The sequence below is a fragment of the Cnephaeus nilssonii genome (genome assembly GCF_951640355.1).
Source record: "Cnephaeus nilssonii genome assembly, chromosome: 6".
Taxonomy (NCBI): Eukaryota; Metazoa; Chordata; class Mammalia; order Chiroptera; family Vespertilionidae; genus Cnephaeus; species Cnephaeus nilssonii.
In genome coordinates, this window is record NC_137077.1 from 14,251,815 (window position 1) to 14,263,089 (window position 11,275).

Sequence of the window (11,275 nt, forward strand, 5' to 3'; positions counted from 1 at the left end):
GTGGTTCTTGTTAAGAAATGCTAATGAAGAGCATTTGAGATCATGCTCCCCAGCATATGTCCTCAGTTTGGCCCAAATATATATATATGAATGCTAATGACCTAGCCTAATTCAGCGGAGTGTGGATGGAGAAAAGAATTATGGTAGCCAATTGGATGAGTGGAAAGATAGAAGAATTAATGAGATGGCATTGATTTCCTGCTTGAGAAGCTCAGTGCATATTAATCATTAATTGAGCCAGGGGACAGAATAAGTCTGGAGGATTATGAGTTCGTTTTTAGATATACATCAATGTAATAAATCGTGTAAGATGCATGTAGTATGCCCAACTGCTAGGTAGTTGGAAACTGACTTGGAAGGCATTGATGAACAGGGATGGACATCATTTGATGGACACCATTAAAATCACTGAAGGAGTAAGTGCTGCTCCTTCATGTTTGTGCAAACACATGAGCAAGTGAAATTAAGAAAAGACTGGTTTGGGCAGCTAAGTAGTCATCCACAATCTTTATAAGAAACATTTCAGTAGAGTGGGACATTGGACTGAGGAGTGAAAGCAGTTCCAAGATGATAGGTAGAGAGTATTACAAGAATACAAAATGCTCACATTTCTGAGTTAGGACAGAATCCTATCTGAGGGAGGATTTGAAGACTCTAGCAGAGGAAGTAAGTGATAAAATAAGGTCATGGAGCAAGAGGGAGAGGAGGAGGACATAAATAGAAGCAAAAATGTGTTTCCTTTATAGGAAATTTTTTTGTTTACCAATCTCAGTCATGTAATTTATGTGTCTGTGCTTAGATTGAGCTGAACATTCTGGCTAACTTTAATAACCCCATTCTTAAAAGAACATAATAGCCGTGTGATATATTCTGTTTCCAGTAAGGGATTAACATGTGACCCATGAATAACAGCTCAGCAACACATTTCAAGAAAATAAACCATCTCAGTATTCCAGGAAAAATCATAGATCCTAAGATAAGTTCCTTAGAGGTCATCTGGTGTTATCCTTTGGATGTATAAAAGAAATTAAAACCAGAGAGTAATGTCAAATTGACATGGCCCTGTGGTGGCAGAGTCTCCATCTCAATGACCATAATCTAGGTTTCATAATCTCATGGGGGTTCAAAATGAGTCACCCCAAGACATGCCTCTGTAGTATGCAGATTACTTTTTTTTTAAATATCTTTATTGATTTCAGAAAGGAAGGGAGAGGGAGAGAGAGATAGAAACATCAAGGATGAAAGAGAATCATTGATCGACTGCCTCCTGCATGATCAGGGATTGAGCCCACAACATGGGCATATGCCCTGACCAGGAATCGAACCATGACCTTCTGGTTTATAAGTTGATGCTCAACCACTGAGCCACACCAGCTAGGCGATAACCTTTGTTTTGACCTCTATATCTGGTAGATTGCTTGCCTCCATTTCATTTAGCTCTTTTTTGGGGGGATTTCTCCTGTTCTTTTTGGGGGGGCATGTTTCTTTCTCTTTCCATTTTGGCTTCCTCTCTGTATTTGTTTCTATGTATTAGGTAGATCTGCTATTCTCCTACTCTTGGTATGGTGGACTTATGTAGTAGGTATCCTGTGGAATTCAGTGGCACAGTCTCCCTGATAAACTGAACTAGGTGCTCCAGGAATGTCCCTTGTGTGTGTTGTATGAGCCCTCTTATTGTGGTTGAGTCTTGATTGCTGTTGGCCCATTTGTGGGTGGGGGTTAACCCTCAGACTGGCTGACTATGAAGATTGACCCCATCAACAGTGCACAAGTTGCTGAGGGGTATGGGGTGGGGACACTGATCCCACAAAGCGAAATTTGCCCCAGCAGGTTCTGGTACTGGCCGAGATTTCCCTTTGACTGTGCCACTTGTGGAGCTAATTGGGTCATGCTCTCATCTGTTCTGCATCCTGCCACTTGGTGTGTTCATTCGGGAGCCTCTTGGGAGGGACACTGGTGCAGGTCAAAGTCAGATGCTGCCTGTGACCAGCCCTGGGCTACCTGTTTAGAGCTACAAAGCATTTCATAGCTTGTAGCTGCCTCTGCTGGTCCTGAGTGGTTCATGGGAGGGGCCTAGTTATGTACCAAGGCCAGCTTTCACCAGCAACAAGCCCAGGGGCAGGTCAGCAAAAGGCCCAAGGTCCCTTGAGATCTGCCTCTATTTGCTGGCTACCTATTAGGCTCAGTCACTGAAAGAGCCTCTGGCAGTAAACAAGTTGCATGAGGCCCGTTCTCAGTGAGTCACCAGATAGAGGAGTGTTCACTAGATTGATAGAAATTCAAACTTAGCACCCGGGCTGGCTCTGAGGCTACTCAGCAAAAGTCTCAGGATACACCAAGGCCAGCTGCCACACGCCTAGGCCCTATAGGCCCTTGTGGGGAGACAGGGTTTTAGAGAGTCTGAATTCTTTTCTTAGCCAGAACTCAAGTACTGAGGCTGCTGAATCCAGGTTTGGGCTGACGCCACCAGTCAGACACCTGGTGCCGTTCCCACCGCCTACTACAGAAACACCTCTCCCAAATATTTTTTTCTCTCTGTAATCTATTTTCTTCTTTTATAAACATTCTTAACTTTAGGGCTGGGAAGTGTTTATGGCCTCAGAGAAAGGGAAGGAAAGAACTAGCTTTAGATTACGGAATGTAAGGGAGGAGAAAACACTTTTTCCTCTTCATTTTAGGGTCTCTGGCTGGGGCCTTATAAATGAGGCCGCAAAAGACAGATCAACAAGAGAAAAACAAGTTTATCAACATGTGCATCGTGCAAACACATGGGAGCACTCATTCATGAGAAACCCAAGGTGGTACTTAGAACTTGGGCTTCTATACCATCTTAGGCTAAACAAAGAAAACAGAGTTTGGGCCTCCTGCATTGTGGGAGCGGAGGAAGAAAGCAGGATATGGGAAGGTGAGTAGGAGAAGCATGGTAAATAAGGTTGTTTAGTAAGATTTGTTATCTTATTCAGAGTCCTTCTCTTCCTGCTAGGGAGAGTCACCTTTCACAAATGGAAAAGTCCTTTAGAGACAGGATAGTAAACCAGGACAGTGGCATAGGGAAACTGAGACAGATACACAGCAACTTGCAGCCATCTAGGAAAATCTAGATGCCAAGCAGTTTGCAGACACCTGGTAAATCCTCTCTTTCCTAAACCAAGGACACTTAAGAGTAAATGGTTTGCACTTCTCCTCCCCAACCAGGGGGTAAAAGAGCTTAAATCACCCTACTCAGGGAGACAGATAGCAGAAATCGAATTAATGCCTTTGCTAAGAGCATCCAAGGACAGATGAGTTAAAAGAATAAATCTCATTTTGGTACATCAGCATGAAGCTGATGAGTATTCTATTGAGATCCTCCCTCATGACCTCCCCTAAACGCCCAGCCTTTAAAACCCCTCAACATGAAGATCCCAGGGCAAGCTCTCCTTCCTGGGAGCATGTTCACCCCTTGCCCTCTCCTTTTCTTCCCCCACAGGTACGCATCTCCTAAATTCTAAGGGACCCCATGAGGCTTGCAACTGGGGCAGCAATGGGCAGCAGCAGTTCATCCAAGGCAAACCTCCTGAACCTCTCCCCAAAGCACCCTTTTCTCTGCCTTCGTAGTGAGCCAAAGCAGACCAGCCTAGGCAAGTGGTCGGCAAACTGCGGCTCGCGAGCCACATGCGACTCTTTGGCCCCTTGAGTGTGGCTCTTCCACAAAATACCACGGCCTGGGCGAGTCTATTTTGAAGAAGTGGCGTTAGAAGAAGTTTAAGTTTTAAAAAATTGGCTCTCAAAAGAAATTTCAATCAGTTGTACTGTTAATATTTGGTTCCGTTGACTAATGAGTTTGCCGACCACTGGCCTAGGCTCATTTCCCCAGCCCTTTCTTGTTTCACTGTCCCCAGCTTTAATACACAGCCTCTAAAATTCACCTGGACTTGTGTTGTTAAATTTTTTTTCCTGCGTGAAATCAAGAGCTCGCACACTACCAGCAGGCCCTAGGCAGACCCGCCAAGGGCCAGGTCCCCTTTCCAGTAACAATTTGTAAATTTCCATTACAAATGGAAAAGTTGTGCCCAATTTCTAAAGCTTTTCCTGTATCTGCCGGTTCTCAATGCCCTTTAGCTCAAAATAATCCAAATGCCAAAAAGGCATATTTTGGGGTGGCATTTTCTGGTACCCTTTGAGAAGCCTTCCTCTGGTCTTATGGTACAGGGTGTGGAAGATACGGGGGAAGGAATTAGAGATGAAGACCTTTGCTTTGCACCTAGCCACAGCTTCCTAGTGAAACTCAAGGGGCTTAATCAGAAAAGGGGGAAACTACAGTTTGCAATGAAGAGATGAACCAAATGCAAAGGGGGCTTGGGCCTGGCTCGTTGCTTGGAAACAAAGAAAACACCACTCTACAGAGTGTTTCTAGGCCTATTCAGGGTGCTGCAGGGATGCAACAATATTTACCAAAATTAAAATATACGTAGCTTTTGACTCAACAAGTCTACTCCTAGAATTTGAGAGAATGGAGGGGGAGAGACAGAGAGAGAGAGAGAAACATTGACTTGAGAAAGACACATCGATTGGTTGCCTCCTCTCTGGGGATTGAGATGCAACCAAAGTATGTGCACTTGACCAGAATCAAATCCAGGACCCTTCAGTCTGCAAGACAATGCTCTACCTACTGAGCACACTAGCTAGCGCTTGACACAAATATTTATAAACATGCACAAAAATTTAAGAATAAGGATAGTCAGCCCCAGTTGGGTAGCTCAGTTGGTTAGAGCATCATCCCAATGAGCCAAAGTTGAGGGTTTGATCCCCAGTCAGTGCACGTATAAGAATCAAGCAATGAATGCATAAATAAATGGACCAACAAACTGCTGTCTCTCTCTCTCCCCCTTCTTCGCTCTCTCAAATCAATAAATAAAAATAAACAATGAGTTTAAGAAAAGAATAAGGATAGTAAGGGCATCATTAAATATATTGCATTAAAATAATTCTGTGGAATATCATGCACCTGTAAAAGGAATAGGGTAGACCATATATTATGGGCATAGAGTAGAGGCAATAGTGTAATGGTACAACCTGTGGACTCTGGTGCTAGGCTGCCTGTGTTTTTCTCCCGCTCTGTCATGGACTAGCTTTGTGATCTTGGGCAAGTTATTTAATTTCTCTGTGTCTCAGTCTAATCATCTGCAAAATTACAATTGTTCTTTTGAAATAGGGTTAAACGTGGAGCAGTTGCCTCTAACCAGGCATTGAACCTGCAACCTGGGTATATTCCCTGACTGGGAATTGAACTGGTAACCCTTCAATACATGGAACGATGCTCAAGCAACTGAGCCCCACTGGTCCGGGGTATTGTTTTTATTTTTTATGAGCATGATTTGTTTTGGGACAATATAATTTAAAGGTCAATTTGCAAAAGTAAAAAGCAAGGTGAAACATTTACAGAGGAAAAGAACAGGAAGATTTGTATCTTTGTTGACCTATTCTATACTAAGAATATAACACTTTCATAATAAGAAAACTAAACTTTAATTAAAAAGAATATTAATATTCATATAAATAATACATGAAAGTAAATATTTGCTAAGCACACAAACACTTTTGGTTCTTAACTGTATTTACTAGGAATTATCTGCAGAGAAAGTAATTCATTGGTATTTTTTCACCAGAAAGAACAGTTTGACTAACTGGTTCTCTTCTTATCATACTGTTATTGCTTGAATGAGTGAAGCCCCACAATGCGCTTGCCTGAGTTGGGCCATCTTTGGAAATTATCACTGTGGATGCTGCCACTTAGTGGTGAAATGTGTTGACTATTTGCTGTCAACATCTGTCATTTTGGTGTGAGTTTTAGGTCCATGTCTGAATCATTCGTTTACTCATTTTACAAACATTTGCTGAGGCCCTAACGCTGATAGGCACAAAAAGGGTTTGAAGAAATAAGACGAACAGACCCCGCCCCCAAAATGCTTGCAGTCTTGTTCAAGGGACAAGTTCACACTTCAGGGCTTTTCAATAAAATCATGATACAATGCTGTGTACCATAAAACCATGGAATCTCACATTTATAGAGGATCTTAACAGTCATCAAGTACAGCCTCATGAGATGGTTAATGCCAAATACGGAGTAGAGCTTTTATGAGCAGAGCAGATCACTTAATGGGGGTTGGAGTGCTTTCTGAAGGCTCCAGCCTGGGAGACTAGAAGAGTAACGGTACCATTGACAGAGACACAGAAGTCAAAACAGGGAGATGACTTAGCCACTGAGATGAGATCTGTTTTAGGCACCGAATGTGAAGGCACAATAGGGTCTTATGTTGGCTATTCTTCATTGCTCCCAGATTAATTCCCTTCCCCTTTGGTGATCCCACTGATGGCTTTACCCTTCCTCTTTTAGCCTCTGGCTTCAACCAACGGGAGGCACCAGTAGGAAATCAAGGGGTGGAAATAGATAAAAGTCTGGTGATTTCTCTGCTCTCTCTGCCTCCCTACATCCTTTCTCACAGTAGCTGCATTTCCAATGCTTAACTACAACTCCTACCAGGCAGCCCCTCCCACAGCTCCAGCTCTCTCCAGGTTCTGATTGCACTATTTCCCTGAAGACATGGTTAGATATCTCATTTCCTTTTAGACACTTCCTTAAAGAAACTATAACTGCCATGGAATTAAAGTTAGAAGGAGAAGAGCAGAGGCAGGGTCTAGTCTATTTGGACTGGACCACCTAGAGAGACCAGGAAGAGGACTATTACCTGAAAACGTGAGTTCTCAAAGTAAGACAACATTTCCAGAAGGGGCTATTGAAGACACTATCAAGTACTACCGAAGGGTCAGGAGAAGATGAATAAAAAAATAGTACCATATTTGTTAGGATTCATTATTTAAGTGGTATTTCATTATTTCAAAGGGCAGTTTTAACAGAGTAAGGATAGAAACCAGGCTGCTAAAGGCTAAAGAAGGAACCCAATTTAGAAATGGGCAAAGGGTTTGAATAGACGTTTCACTAGAGATGATATACAATTGGCTAATAAAGATCTGAAAAGATGCTAACATCATTAGTCATTATGTAAAAGAAGGAAATGCAAATTAAAACTACACTGAGTGACTAAGATGAAAATGACAGATAGTGCCAAGTGTTGGAGAGGAAGGGATGAAACTGGAAACCTCCTGCATTGCTGGTGGGAATGTAAAATGGCAGAATCGCTTTGGAAATGGTTTAAAGTTACTTAAAAAGTTAGCATAAACTTACTTCACAGTCCAGTAATTCCATTCCTCCATGTTTACCTGAGAGAAATAAAAATATACATCCACCTAAAGATATGTATAGAATTTATCAGGGCAACATGATACATAATAGCCCCAAACTGGAAACAATTCAAATATCTATCAACCAGTGAGTGGATAAACAAAATGTTAAAAGCATACAATGGAATATTACACAGCAATGAAAAGGAGTGAACTATTGATACATGCTACAACATGAATGAATCTAGAGCGTCATGCTAAGTGATAGAAGCCAGTCACAAGAGACTAGATATTCTAGACACTGTATGATTCCAATCCATTTTCTAGAAAAGACAAATTTAGAGAGATAGAAAGCAGATCTGTAGTTGCCTAGAGCTGGAGGTGGGAGGAGGGACTAACTGCAAGCAGGTATAAAGACACTTTTAGAGTGATGGAAATACTATTCTAAATTCTAATTCTGGATTATGGCTATGTTTGAACAACTCTATATATTTACTAAAATAATTGTTGACCTAAAATGGGTCAATTTTATAATATGTAAAATTATACCTCAATAAAGTTGGTTTTTAAAAAATGTTAGAGAATATTGAAAGAAATTAAAAAAGAATTAGGATAGAAAATGGAAATAGAAACAAATATATTGCATGATTACTCAATGGATACTGAGGTGTTGACCCATGACTTTTTGTTTATATAATACTAGAGGCCTGGTGCAGGGATTCATGCACCAGTGGGGTCCCTCGGCCTGGCCTGTGCCCTCTCACAATCCGGGACCCCTCAGGGGATGTCTAACTGTCGGTTTCAGCCCAATTCCCACAAGCCAGGCCGAGGGACCCCACTGGTGCACAAATTCGTGCACTAGGCCAGTTTCGCCTGATCCCCGCAGGCCAGGCTGAGGGTGCACCGGGCCTATAGTATGCATATAAGATCTTTGGTTAATTTCTTCCTCCCCCCCCCCCCGCTCCCTCTTCCCCCTTCCCTCTGAGATTCATCAGTCTGTTCCATGTTTCCATGCCTGTGCATTTAGTGTCTGCCCCCTGGTGGTCAGTGAGTGTCATAGCTACCGGTCGAATGGTCAAACAAACAGTTGCTTAGGTTTTTATACAGATATAGATATAGATATAGATATAGATATAGATATAGATATAGATAGATAGATTTGAGAAAAAATTGTTTTAATATAAAAGAATGTTTCCAGCTTATCTACAGGAAAATTTCCCAAATTAATTAGCAGTGAATCTGTACACTGTGAAGTGAAAATAAAGCCAAAAAGTATGACTTTACCTATTTCAAGTATGAAGTGATCAATATGAAGTGAGATGGGAAACATGAGTAAAAGCGCTTCTATCTCATCTCAAGTGCAACTGTAATGCCGCTGCTCTAAGTTAAGAACTCAAAGGGTATATGAGCCCTAGAAAGGAGTAGAATGGTCCACATTGCAAGGGAACTTATATTGCAGCTTTTAGAATTTGTTTGTTTGTTTCGTATGTTCCTCACAGTGGAGCCATTTAGAGAACCCTGTGGCTAGTTTGTACTTGATGGCAGAAGACAAGACAGAAGAAAATCTGAAATCTGATTTTATTTTTCATGAGTTTCCCTTTATTCACACTAACCCTAAGATTTACTAACCCTTCCCCTTGGTACCTTCTAGAGCAGTGATGGGCAACCTTTTGAGCTTGGTGTGTCAAACTTCGACAAAAAACTGAGCATAACTCGGGTAGTGTGTCACTTTGAGGAAAAAACATTATTTCGCAAATGTTTCATCCTCAGGAGCAGCAAATGTTTCATCCTCGGCATGCAGCCGCCTCAGCGGCCGCGTGTCATCAGAAATGGCTACGTGTGTCAGTGCTGACACGCGTGTCATAGGTTCGCCATCACTGTTCTAGAGAGTCTTACGGTAGTCATTTCCTCACTCTTTTAGCCTGAAAAGTCAGAGGCATCAGTTATATTAGCCTTTCACTATGGCATTTGTATTTTAGATAAACTTACTCTGGGATTTGGTGCCCTTACTAAATTAGTTGGCATCATTTGGATTTATACTGTTTCCTTAAGATTGGTTACAATGACTATTATAAAATTAAAGTATTGCAAAAAGATTATTATAGTCAAATATCAGAGTTACCCCTGACAGTCTCTAAGAAGGCCGACTGTGCAAGATGCAAAAGTCTTCCTACTTAATCATGCACTTAACATTGCAATGAGCTGGACAATCAGTTGGATTATTAACATATTTATGTCTCTTAAAAATATATTTTTATTGATTTCAGAGAGGAAGGGAGAGGGAGAGAGAGATAAAAACATCAATGATGAGAGAGAATCATTGATCAGCTGCCTCCTGCACAGCCCACACCGGAGATCGAGCCCTCAACCTGGGCATGTGCCCTGACCAGGAATTGAACCTCAACCTCCTGGTTCAGAGGTTGATGTTCAACCACTGAGCCATGCCAAGCCAGGCTCAACAAATATATGTTGATTGCTCATTGCTTTGGCTCTAAGGAGCAGAAAACCAAATAACATTTTTTTTTTTTTTTAATTACAAAGCCCTGGCCGGTGTGTTAAGTGGTTATAGCATCAGCCTGCATACCAGTTAAGAACATGTACCTGGGTTGCAGGTTCCATCCCTGGCCCCTTTTGGGGTGCATGCAGGAGGCAACTTATCAATGTGTCTTCCTCACATCAATGTTTCTTTCTCTCCCTCTCCCTTCCTTTTTTTCTAAAATATCAATGGAATAAATATCCTCAGGTGAGAATTAAAAAAACAAAAATCACAGAGATCATGAAGTTCCAAAGGCTTGGCGATCAGGAGACTGATCCAACTCTTAAACATAGGGATGAGAGTTAGCTTTTGCAAATAGGTCGATTCTGCAAAGTATATTATGGTGGGCTTGATATTGACCCTGGGAACTATTTGAAGTCTCTTGTTAAATGGCTGGCAGGAGAGAGAGAGATGGAAAATATACATTCTTGTTGAGCATACCTGAAACATTCACAAAATTTGGCCATGTACTAAGCAACAAAGGAAGCCTCAATAAATTCTAAAGAGTCAGTATCATCCAAATGTTCCTTACCATGTTTTGGTCAGAGTAATTATTTGTAGATTAAAGAATCCACTCACTATCAACCGAAGGACTTGTACGCATGCATATAAGCGTAACCAATGGATACAAGACACTGGGGGAGCGGGGCAGGTGAGGAGGTCAATGGGAGAAAAAAAGGAGACATATGTAATTTGTAATACTTCAAACAATAAAAAAATAATAATAATAAATAAAAAATAAAAAATCCACTCATTGATTTAAGCAGAAGGAGATTCAGTTGGTTCATCCATGAACCAAAGAGACTTTGGGTTGAATTTGAAGAAAGGGCTCCGAGAGCCTCAGCTGAACTGAGCGGCCAAGGACGCTGCTGACTCCGCCACTGACTTGGGAACTACACCTTCGCGTGGACTCGCTAGCTACAGTAGGTGCCCTTTCCCCTGTCTCTCTGCCCATGTCACTCACATCCAGATTAAAACCTGTACATTTACATGATGAGGAAAATCTAAATCTCATCCGCAAACCTCGTTTTGCAGATGTGTCAGTTATCAACTCTTGTCTCTTGGTTCCAAATTCACCCTTTCAGAACCTGCTCTGTGATAACGGACTGGACTCCCAAGCATTTCTCCTTTGCAGTGAGTACGATGTTAGGCTCTGCCAGTAGAGGGCGACAGAGGGATTTTACAGGAATAACGGGGTTTTCCTTCTTTCTGCTGCCTGGTGTGTTAGTGTACCCATAGGTGAGAATATCCGCAGTGCTCTGCCTTAGCCATGCACGCCCAGAGAGCACAGTTACCATCCTGCCCTAGGCCTGATGTGGACACCATGTGTTTAGGCCAGGCGCCCCCAGCAGAGCCCAAACTCCCAATGTGCACCTCCATCCCATTCCAACATTTAGGTGATGCAATAAAATTAGCACCTAGAGGGAAGTTTATAGATTTGAAACATTTATTAAAAGCAATAAAGACAGCAAATTGAGCTAAGTGTAACTTTGAGAAACTAGTACAAGAAAAGCAGAG